Here is a 17,103-nt window from a genome sequence, read left to right as displayed (position 1 = left end):
TTTTAAACCAACCTCCTGATTTTGGGGGGCCTGGCTGCAGACTGTTGAAACTCCAGTGGTTGGAAGGCTGGATTGCTAGCCTGGTTTTGAAATATAAGTCCCTGCATCAAGCACGCCCAGCGGTTCCAAAGCCCCTCATGTAAATAGGACATGTGTTGAAGGAGGCTGATTTATTCCCTGCCTGTTTGTTTCCTGATGTTTTAGTTTATTTTTCCTTCTTTTATCAGCTGCAGCTGAGACAGGAAGGGGGCGGGAGGAGGGTTTTGTTCCTCTCTCTGTAGATAACAGAAGCTGTGTTTGTGCAGCCATGGTGACAGAATCCAGGGCGCTTTCTGGCTTCCAAGCAGTTTGCTCCCCACCCCTGGCTCCCAAGTGCTGGTGAAAGTGGGGCAGACAGAGATGAGCCTTTGTCTCTCAAGTGCTTCAGCTATTGCTACTAATTAAGCAGAGAGCTCTAGTGCATTCCCCTCCTCAACCTCGCCAGCTTAAGGAGAGTCTAGCTGGGTCAAAAGAGAATCGAGAGCACTGAGAGCCAGGACTCCTGGGTTCCTCTCCGGGCTCTGTCACTCTCTAATTGCGCTGACAGTGACCTACCTCGGGAGGGGGCTATTTGAAAAGTGCCCTGATGATGGTCTAGGCGTTACCACTAGTTGAATGTATTATATTCCCGGCATCTTTCCCTTCTCACTTCATTCCTTCTCCTCTCCCTTCTCATTGTCATTCTTCTTCCCCTCTCTCTCCTTCATTTCTCCCTTCCTCCTTCCCCCTCTTTAACTCCCCAGGCCTTTCTGTCGCTTCTCGGGTTCTAATGGCCTCCCCTTGGCCTTTGGGTCCCACCCATTCCAGTGTCACCAGGAAGGGCCAGCTGTTACCATGCAAGGAATGGTGGTTCATTAAATGGCCTTTCAGCAGGGTGATGCTGGTGCATCCCAGAGGAAGGAGGGAAGGAGCGTAGGTAAAGGGAGAGGGAAAGGATGGCGAGAAGGAAAGCAAGTCAGTGAAGGAGGGAGGAGAGAAGGAAGATGAATGAGGGAGAGGGTGATGGGGAGAGGAGACAGAGAGGTCACCCCAAGGATTCCAAGCCCAGAGACTCAGTCTTGGAGGATGCTGCACTGCGCTTGGTGACTGCTGGTCACTCCTCACCTCACCGGGAAAGGACCCGGTCATGCCGCGACCCCCTCGTTGAAGTCTGTGGCAGTTCCTTACCCGGCCACCTAGCAGGAGGAGGCCCCGGGGCTCAAGACTGGAGCAGATGGTCTCCCCTGAGCAGCCCCTCTCCGTAGAGCGGAGCAGAATCTTGTTTACTTTATCCCTGGTGTCAGCAGGGTGACACGCAGGGAAATCAAGCTTCCCGGGGACCGAGCCTCAGAGTCAGCCCAGTTCTGAGGCAAAGCCCTGTTGAGTTTGCAAGGAGCTGGGGGATTGCCTGATGAGCACAGGGGATTGGTATCCAGGATGAAAGAGCGCAGCTGACGGGGGAGCCGTAAGAACCAGGTCCCTGGAGCTGGTGGCCTGTAGGAGGGATGGGGAGGAGCAGCCAGGAACAGGGGGACTCTCCCAAGGAAGCCTCTGGCTCAGCAGCTGGATTTAGGGTGAACTGTTTTATCCTGGAGTTTTGCTGAAGATGGTTGATGCCACTGTTCCACGGGGCCCTGAGGAAATGGCTTGAACAGATCCTGGAGACAGGCCAGCAGCCGACAGGAGCCGCCTGAGACCTGGAGGGCCGGATTTCAGACTGCGCCAGGCACCCGCAGCTTCGGGCGACTTCCTCTGGAGTTGCAGCTGCTCAGAATCAGGCCCAGGACGTCCAGACAGCCAGAAAGGGAGAATCAGTGGCCTCTTGGGGAAAGGGCAGCCTTTGCTCCTAGTAACTTCGGTGAAATCCCGTCTCTGCCAAGTCAATGGCAAAACTCCTGTGGACCTCAATGGGGCCAGGATCTCACCCCTGGCCTCTTGCAGACCCCTCCCAAATAAAGGCTGCACAGGCTATGGATAGAGGCTCCTTGGGCCAGATCCCCTGCTGGTGTAAATCTGAAAAGCCTCATTGAAGTCAGTAGATCTAGTCTGACTCACACCTCTAGTCTCGTCAGGGTTAAGCAGCCTTCACTGCCCCGCAGTGCTGAGCTGGCAAAAAGGGAATTGGACACCACAGGCCAAACTCACCCCGGGTGCAGCTGTCCTGGGGCTGTATTTGGCCCTGAATAATCCAGAGTCTGACCATCCTTTGGGCAGGGCCGCCCAGAGGATCCAGGGGGCCTGGGGCACAGCAGGGGAGCTGCGGCGCTTGTACTCACCTGGCGGCGGTCCGGGTCTTTGGCGGCGGGGGGCCCTTCAGTCGCTCCGCATCTGCGGCAGCACTGAAGGGCCCCCCGCCGCCGAAATGCCGCTGAAGACCTGGAGCGACTGAAGGGCCCCCCGCCGCCGAAGACCCAGACCGCCGCCGGGCCAGGCCTCGCGGGGCATTTTGGTGGCGGGGGGGCCCTTCAGTTGCTCCGCGTCTTTGGTAGCACTGAAGGGCCCCTTGCCACCGAAGACCCGGACCGCTGCCGGGGCCCCTGCGGGGCCCGGGGCAAATTGTCCCACTTGCCCCCCCTCTGGGCGGCCTTGCCTTTGGGAATGCTGCAAAACCCCTGGAACAGCCTTGCCCCCACTCACAACAAAATTAGGCTTGAATAAAGACTGGGCGTGGATGGGTCATTACACAAAGTAAAATTATTTCCCTGTTTATTTCCCCCTCCCCCGCCATGGTTCCTCACACCTTCTTGTCAACTGCTGGAAATGGGCCATTTTGATTATCACTACAAAGAGCTTTTCTTTTCTCTCCCGCTGGTAATAGCTCACCTTAACTGATCACTCTCCTTAGAGTGTGTATGTAACACCCATTGTTTCATGTTCTCTGTGTATATATCTATCTTCCTACTGTGTTTTCCACTGCAGGCATCCGATGAAGTGGGCTGTAGCCCACGAAAGCTCACGCTCTAATCAATTTGTTAGTCTCTAAGGTGCCACAAGGACTCCTCCCAGTTTCTCCTCCCTTGGTTTTCACACCTCAACTGCTAGAACAGGGCCTCATCCTCCCTGATTGAACTAACCTCGTTATCTCCAGCCTGCTTCTTGCTTGCATATATATACCTGCCCCTGGAAATTTCCACTACATGCATCCAACAAAGTGGGGATTCACCCACGAAAGCTCATGCTCCAGAACGTCTGTTAGTCTATAAGGTGCCACAGGACTCTTTGCTGCTTTTGCAAGCACTCCTGTTCTTTTCACGCACAACACCGATGCCCCTCCAGTAGCCGGTGATCCCCCCGCACTGCCTCCCACTCCCCAGTGATCCCCCCACACTGCCCCTCTGCTCCCCAGTGATCCCCCCGCACTGCCCTCCCTGCTCCCCAGTGATCCCCCACACTGCCCCCCGCTCCCCAGTGATCCCCCCACACTGCCTCCCACTCCCCAGTGATCCCCCCGCACTGCCCTCCCTGCTCCCCAGTGATCCCCTGCACTGCCCCGCCACTCCCCAGTGATCCCCCGCACTGCCCCCTGCTCCCCAGTGATCCCTCCGCACTGCCCCCCAGTGATCCACCCACACTGCCCCCTGCTCCCCAGTGATCCCCCGCACTGCCCCCTGCTCCCCAGTGATTCCTTACCAACCAACAAGGATAAATCCAAATCAAGGGAATGGATAAAATCTAAACGAGAAAATGAAAATCTCCCCTCCTCCCCAAGCAGGGTTCTGACCCCAGAAAGGGAGACGTGCCAGAGATGGATGGAGTCATAAGATCATAACATAAGAACATAAGAAAGGCCATACCGGGTCAGACCAAAGGTCCATCTAGCCCAGTATCTGTCTACCGACAGTGGCCAATGCCAGGTGCCCCAGAGGGAGTGAACCTAACAGGCAATGATCAAGTGATCTCTCTCCTGCCATCCATCTCCATCCTCTGACGAACAGAGGCTAGGGACACCATTCTTACCCATCCTGGCTAATAGCCATTTATGGACTTAGCCACCATGAATTTATCCAGTCCCCTTTTAAACATTGTTATAGTCCTAGCCTTCACAACCTCCTCAGGCAAGGAGTTCCACAAGTTGACTGTGCGCTGCGTGAAGAAGAACTTCCTTTGATTTGTTTTAAACCTGCTGCCTATTAATTTCATTTGGTGACCCCTAGTTCTTGTATTAAGTCTACTAAGGACTTTGCTATTGCTCTTTTTTTAATATGGGAGGCACCCAGATACCATGGTGCTGGATGGCAGGATAAACCCCTACGATAGCTAGATATACACATGTGTGCACATCTCTCTCTTTTTCCTCGCATTTCTCTCTCCCTCTTCCTTTGTGCCAGGGGCCTTGCCTTGCCTCCTCTGTCTTTTCACCTTTGGCAAGAGATATTTGCAAACATGTTGTGCCAGAAGCCGGGAATGGATGACAGGGGGTGGCTCACTTGATGATTCCCTGTTCTGTTCGCTCCCTCTGAAGCATCGGGCATTGGCCACTGTCGGCAGACAGGATACTGGGCTAGATGGACCTTTGGTCTGACCCAGTATGGCCGTTCTTATGTTCTTATGACTCGTGCAAACAGATCAAACTGCACCTCCCTCCCTCAGCGTCCATCTCTGATGGATGCAGCTCACAGGGGGACATGCCACAGACACCAAGTCCCACCCTCTGTGTGTTGCATGAAACGAGTGTCTCCGTTCACAGTCCGGTCGACCGATGCCCCCAGTGCAACCTGACTGGCTGCAATAAAGACCCAGTGCCACCGACTGCCACCTGCTGCCCTATCCTCATTGTGAGTCATCTTAAAAGAGAGCCTCAGGGTTGAATGGGCCATGAATGGCCCGTAGCAGTGGGTCCTTCCAGGCCAAGTTGTGAGTTAGCAGGGCGTGTGTGTGTGTGTGGAGGGAAGCGGGGAGCTCTTACCCTGAAGCTGCCTCTTATGCACCAGTTCACTGGATAGACAGAGAACCACATCCAGCGTCTCTCGGCCGTGCTACACGTACACACGAACAGCAGAGAATCCAGTCTCCCTTCTGCCAAGTGCCGGTGGAGAATTGGTGCCTCGCTGCCAGCAAAGCCTCCCTGCTTATTCTTGGTTCCAGCCTGTAACGTCAATGCGCAGCTGATGAGCCGTGCAGGATGTCAAAGGAGATCATGCATCCGTGCGTTAGTGCATGTTTCCTATATGCCCTGGTCCCAGACACTGGGCCTCCGAGCCCCCCATCTCCTAGGCCCCTAGGTCAGGCAGGCAGTGCTCTAATGGCCCTTGGTAAGCAGAGGGCACGGCTCACTCCCGTATCCCCTTCCCTGGGGGTCACCATCCACTGAGGCTAGGCCTTGGGATGCTGCCGCTACCAGTTCAGCAGCAATCAGCCCTGAGGCAGGAAGTGGAAACTTTCAAGTGGCAGCCACTTAGCTTCATTAGAGGCATCAAGAAAGAAAACAAGCCTCAGGTGGGGCAGTGAAAGTAGACGCTATGGGGGGTTGGGGGGGCAGCCCTGACACTGCTTTCCATGCAGGTCTCTGGGTAAGCTTGAGCTAGGGTGAGGATGCTGCGATGCGGCAGGATGGCTTGAGCGGCCTCATGGCTTGAGACGGGCACAGCCACGAGGGAATCATACAGCCTGTCCCAGGGGAGCGCTGATAAAACCTTTATGTCACACACACACACCATGATGTGTTCCGGAGCGAGAACACGACAGTGTGCCGGGGTGACACAGCGAGGGCCAAATTCCCTCCTGTAGCAATAATCTGTTGATGTCATCGGCGTCACGCTGGCCAAGGAGCTGGCTGCAGGTCCCAGGTGAGAACGTACCCGCGGGGAGAGTTAAATCCAAGCCTTCGGCCGTGCACCCGCCGTGACCTGCTTTGTTTAGACACAAAAGAACAGGTTGGAAGCAGGATCAGGCCGGTAATCGCATTTCCTTTCTGCGGCAGGTTCTTTATCAGCCCTGGTTTCCCTGGGCGGCTTGTGCTGTGCGTCTGCCCGGCTCTGCTCACCAGAGCTTTTAACATCATCAGCGTGGATTTGATTTTATTCTTTTTACCCCGTTGCAATGTCGTTGCAGCTTTTCTTTTAAAAGCAGAAATGCAATTTCCCGCTTGGAGCTAAACGGGTCCGTCTGACTAAGGCGCCTCTGTGGCCTCCCATCACCATCATTCTGAGCACCTCATTCTCTTTGCATCAAGCACTAACCCTGCTGCGGAGAATTTGGTTGCAAGTCTCCCGAGTCCCACTCCCCTCCTCTAACGCACGCTTAGACTTTCTCTTTAAGCCTCCCGCATAACGCAACTGGCACGCACCGCTGGATGGGCCACAGATGGCTCACTCGTGGCCTGCGTACAGCTGTGCACATCTGGCAGGCAGGTATTTGCTGGCGTATTCGCTTGCTAGCCAGATGCGCCAGCCAGGAGCCAGGTTGAAAGGGGAGAGAGAAATCGCTCACAGAGACAGAAATGGAAGTCTCTTGGGGTTGATCCTGGAAGGATCCTGCACCCAGCTTCCCCTCCTGTCTATCAGCGTCTCTGCCCTCCTTTCCAGCAGGGAAGGGGATTGCCTTGGCTGGGAGATAGGCACAGGTGGTAACAAGATACTCCGGCCCGCCCCTGGCAAACACCTGCAGCGGGTTGTTATCTCTACCCAGCTTTCCATTCAGTGCAGGAAGGGGAAGGGACAGCTGGAGTTTTGATGCTGGTGATAATGTTAAGTGGCAGTGCCAGCAAAGGGAGCATTAGCGGTTAGCACAAGGGCCCTGGAGGCAGGGTTGCTGAGCGTTACAATGACTCCTGCGTTCTGCTGCTGGCGGCGCTGCCGGCCTGCGGTGGGACCACAATCCAGTCACTTTCCCCTCTCCACGTCTCCGGAAGAAGGGATCACGATTTTGACCTACAGCCCCATGGTCGTGCGACACCTCAGGAATGAACGTGGGTAAAGTGCTTTGAGGGGAAGCCCGCCTCAACTGCAAGGCAGCGTGTCAAGCCTAGGGTGACCCCATGTCCCGTTTTGGCCAGGACAGTCCCGTTTTTAAGCCCTGTCCCGACTTGGTTTTTTTGGCAGAAGTGGGCGTGCTGACTTGATCAGCTGGCGAGAGCAAACGGGACAGGGCCCTGCTCTTGTCAGAATAGCGGGGAGTGGTGGGGAGGAAAGTGCGGGGAGACGAGCAGTGATGCCAGCCCTGTGCAGGGGGGGAGGCAGGGCTCTACCATTCAGCACCATCTCGTGCGGGGGGCAGGCAGGGTGAGCAGTGACCCAGCCTCGCGTGGGGGGCAGGCAGGGAGTGGTGAGCGGCTCAGGCCAGTCCCGCGCAGGAGGCAGGCAAGGGGCTTGGGCCGGCCCTGCATGGTGGCAAATATGATCACCCTAGGTTGTCCTGAAACCCGGCTGCTCTTTAGGGATGGGGGATTCCACAGTGGCATTTGAAGAGGATCAGTGACATCATGGAGGTCAGGCCCAGCTTTGCTGCGTGTCTCTGAGCCTTGAGGCATGGGAGCCAGTAATCCACTCTCCAGATCTGGAGAGGAACCGTCCCAAAGTTTGAGGGGGACCAGATCTGGCGTTCTGGCTTAACCACATCTCCTTATTATCATGTGGATTACAGTAGCAGCTAGAGGTCCTAACCGAGCCCCATTGTGCCAGGCGCTGCGCAGAGGCATCATTGTCTGAGACAGCTCCTAATCCAAACAGATAAAGGCAATGGGAAGGAGGGTAAGTGACGGGCTCAAGGACATACAGCACATCAGTGGCAGAGTCAAGACTAGCTCTCAGCAATCCTAATGGCAGGCTAGTGCCCTCCCCTGCTAGACCATGCTGCTGCTCATCTCAAGTCGGGGCCTTTTTGGAGGAGATGGGTGTAATGTTCCTCCTGGTCTTTTCCAGGATGGCTGTTTGCTGCAGGCGAGCAGCAGAATTCAGGCGAGTTTCCTTGCAGGAGCCCAGCCCCCTAGAGTGACCAGAAGGCCTCGTTTGCTGGAATTGGAAATATCAGCACAGAACACAGCTGGCGCGCACACAGCTCTCCAGAGTCTGCCACGTCCCCGACTCTGGGAGGCAGGCTGGGGACACAGAGACCAAAGACCCAGGACAATGGCGGCATCGTGCCTACTTGGCTGGCACGGGCAGGAGAATGACAGGCGAGGGAGTCAGGGCTCTCAACGGAGTCCTTGTCTTTCATGAAGCAGATGCGGCTGCTTTTTCAGGCTGTGTGTGTTTGAAAAGAAGTGGCAGAGCGTATGGATTTGTGGCTCGGAGCTGGGATGAGGGGCCTTTCATTTCCTTCAAGGGCTCTCGAGGAAGGTCTCATTGTACCTGCCTGGAATTAATTCTGCCATCATCTAAACATTCAATTCTCTGTCTGATCAAGTGCTCGCAACCCCCAGAGTAGGAGCATAAGGGAGGAAGCGGGAGGGGAGGTCTCCACCTGGGACAATTTGTGCCTTGGGATTAAAGCGTGGCCAGCCAAGGGCTTGCATCAAACAGCCACGGCCAGCGCCTAATCTCGGGTATACTGGAGTCACTTTACTGGGCCAGATCTTCAGCAGGTGTAAATCCACCTAGCTCCACGGATTCCAGTCGAGCTAGGCTGATTTATACCAGCTGATGATCTGGCTGATTGGCCCCTGGTTTACAGCTGTGAAGCCCAAAGCAGAGCAGGACTCAGGAGAAGGAGCTTCTGTGCAGCCAGCAGGGTCTCCCTCTCAAGGCAGTGAGGTATGTGACCTTTTTCAGACCTGGGGAGAGCAAGGCTTGAAGCTTCTGGGACATACACACACACTCAGGGGGCTGGCAACTTTTGTGCCAAGCGACGTACCCCCCTTCTCAGGAGCTGCCACCCCGGCAGACTGCAGACGGCATGGGCTCCTCTCTTCATGCAAACGGCAGCTCCGGTAGAATTTCTCAGGGGAACCCTTGCCACACGCTGTTCTCCAACTGTGGAACTTGTAAACCTCTTCTTAGCAGCGCTCTGCCAATGCCAGCTGGGACGCCATCCGCGTGCTCTTGCCCACGGCTGGGCCTTAGCACGGCCAGGATAGGTTTGTTCCTCTTCTGATGGGACCTATTCTAACCCCCAGGTCGCCAATACATCTCCCCTAGCTGCTTCCAGTGAGGAAAAAGGGGAGGGGGAAGGGCATGGCACTGAGTCAGGAAATGTGCCTTCTATTTGTTCTGTGTTTGTACAGGGCCTTGCACAGTGTGGGTCCTGGTCCTTGGCCACGGGTCCATGGGTCCTAAGCATGACCAGAATACCAATAAGAGTCTGATGACAGGCTGGCATTGGCAGCGTGTCTGTCTGTCTCCCTCCCGCTCTTCGAACTCGCTCCAAATGTCGTTCGTTCTGTCTCCGCACCCTCCAGCAGAGGGTGTCCTGTGTGGCGCGGGGCAGGGTGGGGAGGGAAGGGGGTTGCACAGGGATGCTGGCACGGGAGAGCATTTCTTTTTCGGCTGAGCCCTCGGTGTCTGAGCTTTCGTGCAGTCGGAGTCTATTTTCCCAAGAATGAAACCAGTGAATTAATGAGCTGCTTGGTGGCTAATGCGTAGGGTTTCTCAGAACTGGGGCTATTAGAGCCCCGTGTCATGTAGGAGTAAATGGCAGCACATGGTGAATAAAGAAGTGATATAATAGGTTTAAGTAGCCCATTTTCCTTTGGAGTGTTACTGATAACAGACCCAAATGCATATGAGACCATTACCTTAATGAATAAGACCCCTCTCTGGCAGCAGACACGCTGCAGCTCAGAACAAGGGCTTTATTTTTCATAATTCTATTCCAAAAAAAAAAAAAAAGGCCTTGGTATATGAATGTGAGTGGAGCAAAAGGAGAGGTGGCGGGAGAAAGAGAGTATGGAAAAAAGGGGGAGAATGAGAACTGGGAAGAAAGAAGAATGAAGAAAGGACCAGAGTTAAATAAGGGAGGCTCTGGGCCATTCTGATCTGTAGAATTTACACACACACACACAACATACGCACGCGCTGCAACATCGCACAGTGGATCACGCACATATGCACACGCCGCGGCATCGCACAGCGGATCACACGTGTCCACCGCAACGTTGTACAGGTATCGGCAACAGCGGGCCAGGCCCCGATGGATGCTCTATCGGTGTCAATCTGGGGTAACTCCACTGGTTTTAATGGAGTTTCTCTGGATTTACACCAGTGTAACTGAGGTCAGCTTCTGGCCCTGTCACCGTGACTCCACCTGCCTCTTGCACGATATGGAGAGAGTCACGTGTATGCAGGGGAATGTATGTGTTTGCACCAGCTTTTAACGAGCCTGTGCACGTGTGTCTGCTCTACCTTCCATGCAGGAGGTCAGACTAGATGATCATAATGGTCCCTTCTGACCTTAAAGTCTATGAGTCTATGAGCCTTATCCACGCACGTAGCATGTCCAGTAATCCCCTCTGTTAGCACCCAGATCCAATGAGCACACCTCACAAAGGTAACCAATCCCCCAGGAAAACAGATCATAATTTATCCCTCATAGAGCCCAGGGAATAAGTTGCAACAGATCATCTAGCTGATGAATTTAGCCACTGTGGCTGTTCATGAAATGTCTGCCATTGGTTGCGGTTTCCTCAGATGCATTCGTTCTGCAGTGAGGCCTGCCCAAGCTCCGGGACCATTCATCCCAGCGAAACTCAATGGCTTGAATGCTCAGGGGAAGCAAATGCCAAAGAAGCAGAAACACGGGCAAAGCAAATGCTGTTAGAAACCCCAAATACCTATTTCTGGACACCCGGCTGCCGTATTTGGGGCTGAAGGTTTGTCTCGTGGTTACAAGTGCTGGCCTAGGGTCTCTTTTCAGTTCCTGCTTCTTCCTCAGACTCTTTGTCTGACCTTGTTCTCTTTGTCCCGAGATCTCTTTGCGCCTCGGTTCCCATGTGAAAATAGGGCCTGCAACTGATTCTTTGCCTATCTAGATTGTAATCTCTTCGGGGCTGGGACTGTCTTTCACTATGCACGTGCAGTACCTAGCACAACGGGTCACTGTTCTTGCTGGGGGCCCTGAGGTCCCCCTAAGCTGCGTGGCCTCACAGCAGCCTATTAAGTGCCGTGCGGGCGCACAGGGCTGCGGTGGGGAGAGATTCCTCTCCCCCAGCCCCGGACCCAACCCAGCCCAGCCACGAGACACGCCCCTCCCCCGTCCCCAACCCAGCCCAGCCACAGACCTGTCCTGGCCACGGGAGAGGCACCTATCCCGCAGCCCCAGCCCCAGAGCTGCTGTGGTGGGGAGAGGCGCCCCTCCCTCTCAGCCCAGGTGCTGCTGTGGGGAGAGAGAGCTGGGGGGAGTCCTCTCTCCCCGCCGTAGCCCTGGGACAGCCTGTACTCCAAACCCCAGCCATACCCCAGAGCCCTCACCCCCCCGCCGCAGCACTGAGTCCCCTCCCACACTCCAAACCCCTTGGGCCCCACCCCCACCACACATCACCTCCATATTGGTGTATATAACAAAACTCATTCCGCACATGGGTGGGAAAAATTAGAGGGAACACTGGCCCTCTAGGTAATACTGTCATATCAACAGCAATTATTATTCATCAGGCCCTAATTGCTAATAGCAGATGATCCAGGCTGTGGTTTCAGACCCGGCCTCGCCTACCAGGCAGCGGCCCTCATCACCACCAATTTCACTGCTTGTAGCAGATTCATTCACAGTTGGCCAGTTTCTGCACTCGGTTGTACCAGCGAAAACCAAGCATGTCTCCACGCTGACCCCAGCGGTGCTGGGACCCCCCGGCCCCTTTCTCTGTACAGTTTGTTTTTCAGCAGGGGAAGCGGACTCAGAGAGCAGCCCGGTCAGAAAAATCTCTAGGAAACACAGTGATGGAAAGTTTTCGGCCTTTGCTCCCAGGACTCTCCATGGGAATGAATTTAGCCTTTCCTGCCGCAAAGCCAGTACCTCGTCAGTGCTAAATAAAATGCCGGCGCAGCAGTCATGGCTGGGTCAGGCCTGGAGACACAATCAGCTCCATACGCTCACACACGTACGCCACAGGCTGTGTCCAAATTACAGCTCCAGCCATACCAGCAACAACTCTTAGCCCAGCCCTCGCTGCAGATGAAGCTAGGGATTGTTGCTCGCACGGCGGCAGCTGTGATGTGGTCAAACCCCTTGGTTCCATGCACACCAGTTATTCAATAGACATTTGCTGACCTGCCAATGGGAGAAGAGAGAGGCCAAGGCTGAGCGCTTCTGAAAAATCCTGCCCTTAGTGTAGACAGGATAAGCCACTCCATGCTGCCATTTGCACTGGGGCCGCTTACCACTTATTCAAACCGGCTTGGCCTGTCTATGGTAGCGCTTGGTGCTGGAACCTCTGAATAGCTGGTTTTAATGGGAGCAAGCGCAGTGTTGGCAAAACCTAAGTTAACTGTTTGGGGCTTGATTCACCTTTCACTGATTACACATATTTTACACAACTGGGTCCTGTTAAGTTAATCCTGATTTACCCCAGTGTAAATGAGCATCCCTGATGCTGGGGTGTTCCAAAAGGAGCTCAAGGAGTTAGCGTCGGATGAAAATCCTAGCACATCATTTAGGGTAAAATCTCCAAAATCTTCTCCATGCTTTAAGAGTCTACGTCACACTGAAAGTCAATGGGGGTTTTGGCTCCTAAGTCACTTTCAAAAATGGACAGGACTCCTAAATCACTTAGCTGCTTTTGAAAGTGTTGTCCCCACTGTTCTGATTTGCCGATCGTGTTTATTTAACTTTCTTTAACTGCCTCAGCAACCGTGGGAGTCTGGCACCGGGGAGTTAAACACAACTTCAACTAAGGACAGGTGTGCTTGGCTGAATGACTGCTTCCTGGTCATTGTCTCTCTCATGCTTTTAATGTCACAAGTTCAAGCACATCCACATGGAGTTTAATACAGTACCAAGACAAAGCTGTACAGAAATAGCCTGCCTCACGTGCCACCCGGGCACAGACACACACACACAGTTGCTTGCCTTTTGCACATCCCTCCCCAAAACTATACTTCTCTCACACACACACACCCCTGCACCAACACACCCACAACCCACAATCAGAAGCACAGATGCGCCCGCACAGGCATCAAACACATTATACACACTCCAACATTGATGCACCCAGAACCAAATATGTCCCTGCCCCCCTCCACACACACAATCCTGCTGTACACACTCATGCACTCCCCCCCACAAAAAATGCAGAGTTGTACCTTTACACTCACATTGCTACTGCTCACTCACATGGGTAATCTCAATCCCCATGTCTGAACAGGTTTGCACATCCCCAAATTAACTCCACCTTACTGCACCTGCATACCTAATACAGTTGGGGGTGTGCATGATGTGATACAGGAGGGCCAGGGAGCAGTAGGAGAGTGGTCAAGGGGAAGTATATAAACCCTAGGCTAATTAAGGTGTGGTTCCCTGAAGACTAGGGAGGGTTGCTACAGGTTAATTGGATCATCTGTAGTCAATTAAGGCCCTGTTAGCAACCTAATAAAACCCCCTGCTCCCAGCAGTCAGGAGAGAGAGGACTGGAGCTGGGAGGTGTGCTGTGAGACTTGGAAGAGCAGAAAACCAGAGTAAGGGAGACCCTGTCCCAGCAGGAGAGGGAGACTCTCTCCCCCAGTGTCTAAGGACTGAAGGTACCCCACCCCAAGGGGGAAGAGGATAAGGACCCGCAGGGGTTGAGAGGGGCTGGGACTCATAGTAAGGAGCAAACCCAGACCCCTCCCCTGCTTCCCTCCTTTACTATCATCCTGGGCCACTAGTGGGAGCCTTGGTGCCCCAAGAGCAGGGGCAAGGGGTGGCATCTTAGCCCCCCACCAAGAAAAGCACAGGACCCACCATACTACATCAGCCATCTTGTCACAATGAGTACAAGTGTGTATTTTCAAAATTGCATGAGTGTGTGTATATTAAACTCATGTGTTTTCACAAATACACACTTGAACACATGCACCTACATACACTGCATAGAAGCACATTCTTGCACACTGATAAGCCTACAATAACACGTAGGCTGTAAGCTCCTTGGGGCAGGAACCTTTTGGTATTTGTCCATGAAACATTACACACATTGGCAGCTGAACTTTCAAAAGCAATTAGAGATTTTGGGTGCCTGGGTTTTTAGGGTGCCCAGTCTGAGGTGCCTTGGGTGTTCCCCTCATGCATGCCCCTTCATGGGGGTGGGGACACACACACACATTTGCCCTTTAAAATGAGAGGCTCCATCCAGTTAGAATTTGTTTGTTTCTTTGCACCATGTAGAGCTCTCAGCCCTGATTCTCCCTTCTGGTGTAACTCAGAAGTAACGCCACTGATTTCCACAGATCTAATCTGGTGTAAAACTGGTCTAAGCGGCAGGAGAACCAGACCCCTCGGGTCCAGCTCTGTCCTCCCAAATGTGGGCTACAATGAGCCGTCACTGAAACCAGCGGAAGTTACTCTTTCTCTTGGATTCTGGCAGGTGCACTGGGGCTGCCCCTAGCCACCCAATTCTAAACCAGACTCTGGGTCATGGAGGGAGATCCCCTGAAAGCCGTTTGAAGGCCTGATCTGGCAAGGTGCTGAGCGCCTGTCTCCTTGCTGGGAAAGGGAAGGACTAGCAGGCTATAACAGGAAAGCCTGCAAGGTAACTGGGGAAAGTGCTCAGCGCCTGGTTCTGGGGGTGTCTGTGGCCTGGAACATTTTGTGTTAGATCCTCAGCTGGCATAAATCAGTGTAGTTCTGTTGAAATCAACTGAGCGATGTTGATTTACCCCAGCTGAGGATCTGACCCGTAGTATGCCGTTTCCATTGGCCCTCATGCTAGCAATGGTGCGAGCACAAGTGTATAGAGAGTTTCATGGCACAATGGCCATAACAGCTGCATCCCTGTCTATTCTCATGCTCACCCCACGGCTCGCACTGCTGGAACTGAGCCAGTAGGAACAACCATGGGGAATTATTGGTGACAACATCTATTGCAGACACGCAAACCCTTCTGGGGCCTCCATCAGGGGCAAGGGAAGGGAGGAGAAAGAATCCGTTGTTAGATTGGGTAGCGTAGCCGAATCATCTCCGCACATCGTATGAAAGATTCAGTGCTTTGTGCTTACCAGCCTAGCTGGGTTTGCCAGTTCAGGAACTTTATTATTGCCATCGAGAGCCTGTTGGCCTGCTGACACAGTGTGGCATGCGATAGGCTTGTGAGGCACTGGTGCGGAGAGTGTCAGGGTGAGAGCACCACTCTGTGTGAGCTGGGAGAGGTCTCCATGTGCTTGTGGGTGTTGGGAGAAGTCTCCACATGTATCTGTATATAGAGGGGTCTCTGGGTGTGTGTGTGTGTATACAACATGGGGGCTCTGAGTGTGTGAGTACCAGGGAGAGAATCTGAGGGGTGTGTGTGTGTGTACTAGGGCTGTCGATTAATCGCAGTTAACTCATGCAACTAACTCAAAACAATTAACTGCTATTAAAAAAATGAATCTCGATTAATCGCACTGTTAAACAATAGAATACCAATTGAAATGTATTAAATACTTTGGGATGTTTTTCTACATTTTTCAAATAGATTGATCTCTATTACAACACAGAATACAAAGGGTGCAGTGCTCAGTTTATAGTATTTTGATTACAAATATTTGCACTGTAAAATGATAAACAAAAGAAATAGTATTTTTCAATTCACCTCATACAAGTACTGTAGTGCAATCTCTTTATCATGAAAGTGTAGCTTACACATGTAGATTTTTTTGTTACATAACTGCACTCAAAACCAAAACAATGTAAAACTTTAGAGACTACAAGTCCACTCAGTCCTACTTCTTGTTCAGCCAATCGCTCAGACAAACAAGTTTGTTTACATTTACGGGAGATAATGCTGCCCTCTTCTTATTTACAATGTCACCTGAAAATGAGAACTGGTGTGCGCATGGCACTTTTGTAGCCAGTGATGCAAGGTATTTACCTGCCAGATATGCTAAACATTCATATACCCCTTCATGCTTTGGCCACCATTCCAGAGGACATGCTTCTATGCTGATGATGCATGTTAATTAAATTTGTGACTGAACTCCTTGGGGAAGAACTGTGTCTCCCGTTCTGTTTTACCCACATTCTGCCATATATTTCGTTATAGCAGTCCCAGATGATGACCCAGCACATGTTCATTTTAAGAACACTTTCGCTGCAGATTTGACAAAACGCAAAGATGGTACCAATGTGAGATTTCTAATAATACTCACAGCACTTGACCCAAAATTTAAGAAGCTGAAATGCCGTCCAAAATCTGAGAGGGATGAGGTGTGGAGCATGCTTTCAGATGTCTTAAAAGAGCAACACTCAGATGCAGAAATTACAAAACCCGAACCACCAAAAAAGATGCTGGTGGCATCTGACTCAGATAATGAAAATGAGCATGCATCGGTCTGCGCTGCTTTGGATCGTTATCAAGCAGAACCTGTCATCAGCATGGACATGTGTCCTCTAGAATGGTAGTTGAAGCATGAAGGGACATACAAGACTTGGGCATGTAAATATCTTGCGTTGGCAGTTACAACAGTGCCATGCGAATGCCTGTTCTCACTTTCAGGTGACATTGTAAACAAGAATCAGGCAGCATTATCTCCTGCAAATTGTAACCAAACTTGTTTGTCTGAGCAATTGGCTGAAGTAGGACTGAGCGGACTGGTAGGCTCTAAAGTTTTACATGGTTTTATTTTTTAATGCAGTTATTTTTTGTACATAATTCTACATTTTTAAGTTCAAATTTCATGATAAAGAGATTGCACGACAGTACTTGTATTAGGTGAATTGAAAAATACTATTTTTTTTACAGTGCAAATATTTTTAATAAAAAATAAATATAAAGTGAGCACTGTACACTTTGTATTGTGTTGTAATTGAAATCAATATATTTGAAAATGTAGAAAACCCAAAAATATTTAAATAAATGGTATTCCATTATTGTTTAACAGTGCAATTAATCGTGCAATTAATCGCGATTCATTTTTTTAATCGCTTGACAGCCCTAGTGTATTCATGTGCATGTATGCAATGGAGGTCTCAGTGCATGGGTGTGTGTGTGTACAGTGGGGGGGTGTCTCTGAATGTGTGGGCAGAGGGTCTGTGTGGGGGATGGGT

General features: G+C 52.1%; 1 long non-coding RNA gene across 1 annotated transcript; it reads left to right on the top strand.

Moving 5' to 3' along the window:
- Positions 1 to 13,513: 13,513 nt before the first annotated feature.
- LOC120391913 lies at positions 13,514 to 14,497 on the top strand. Its single transcript, XR_005591527.1, has 2 exons — positions 13,514 to 13,622; positions 14,310 to 14,497. It is a non-coding gene; the product is annotated as an uncharacterized LOC120391913 (long non-coding RNA).
- Positions 14,498 to 17,103: the final 2,606 nt, after the last annotated feature.

The sequence above is a fragment of the Mauremys reevesii genome, linkage group 26 (genome assembly GCF_016161935.1).
Source record: "Mauremys reevesii isolate NIE-2019 linkage group 26, ASM1616193v1, whole genome shotgun sequence".
Classification (NCBI taxonomy): domain Eukaryota; kingdom Metazoa; phylum Chordata; order Testudines; family Geoemydidae; genus Mauremys; species Mauremys reevesii.
The sequence above is the reverse complement of the archived record's forward strand: the minus strand, read 5'-3'. Positions and strand labels throughout refer to the sequence as shown.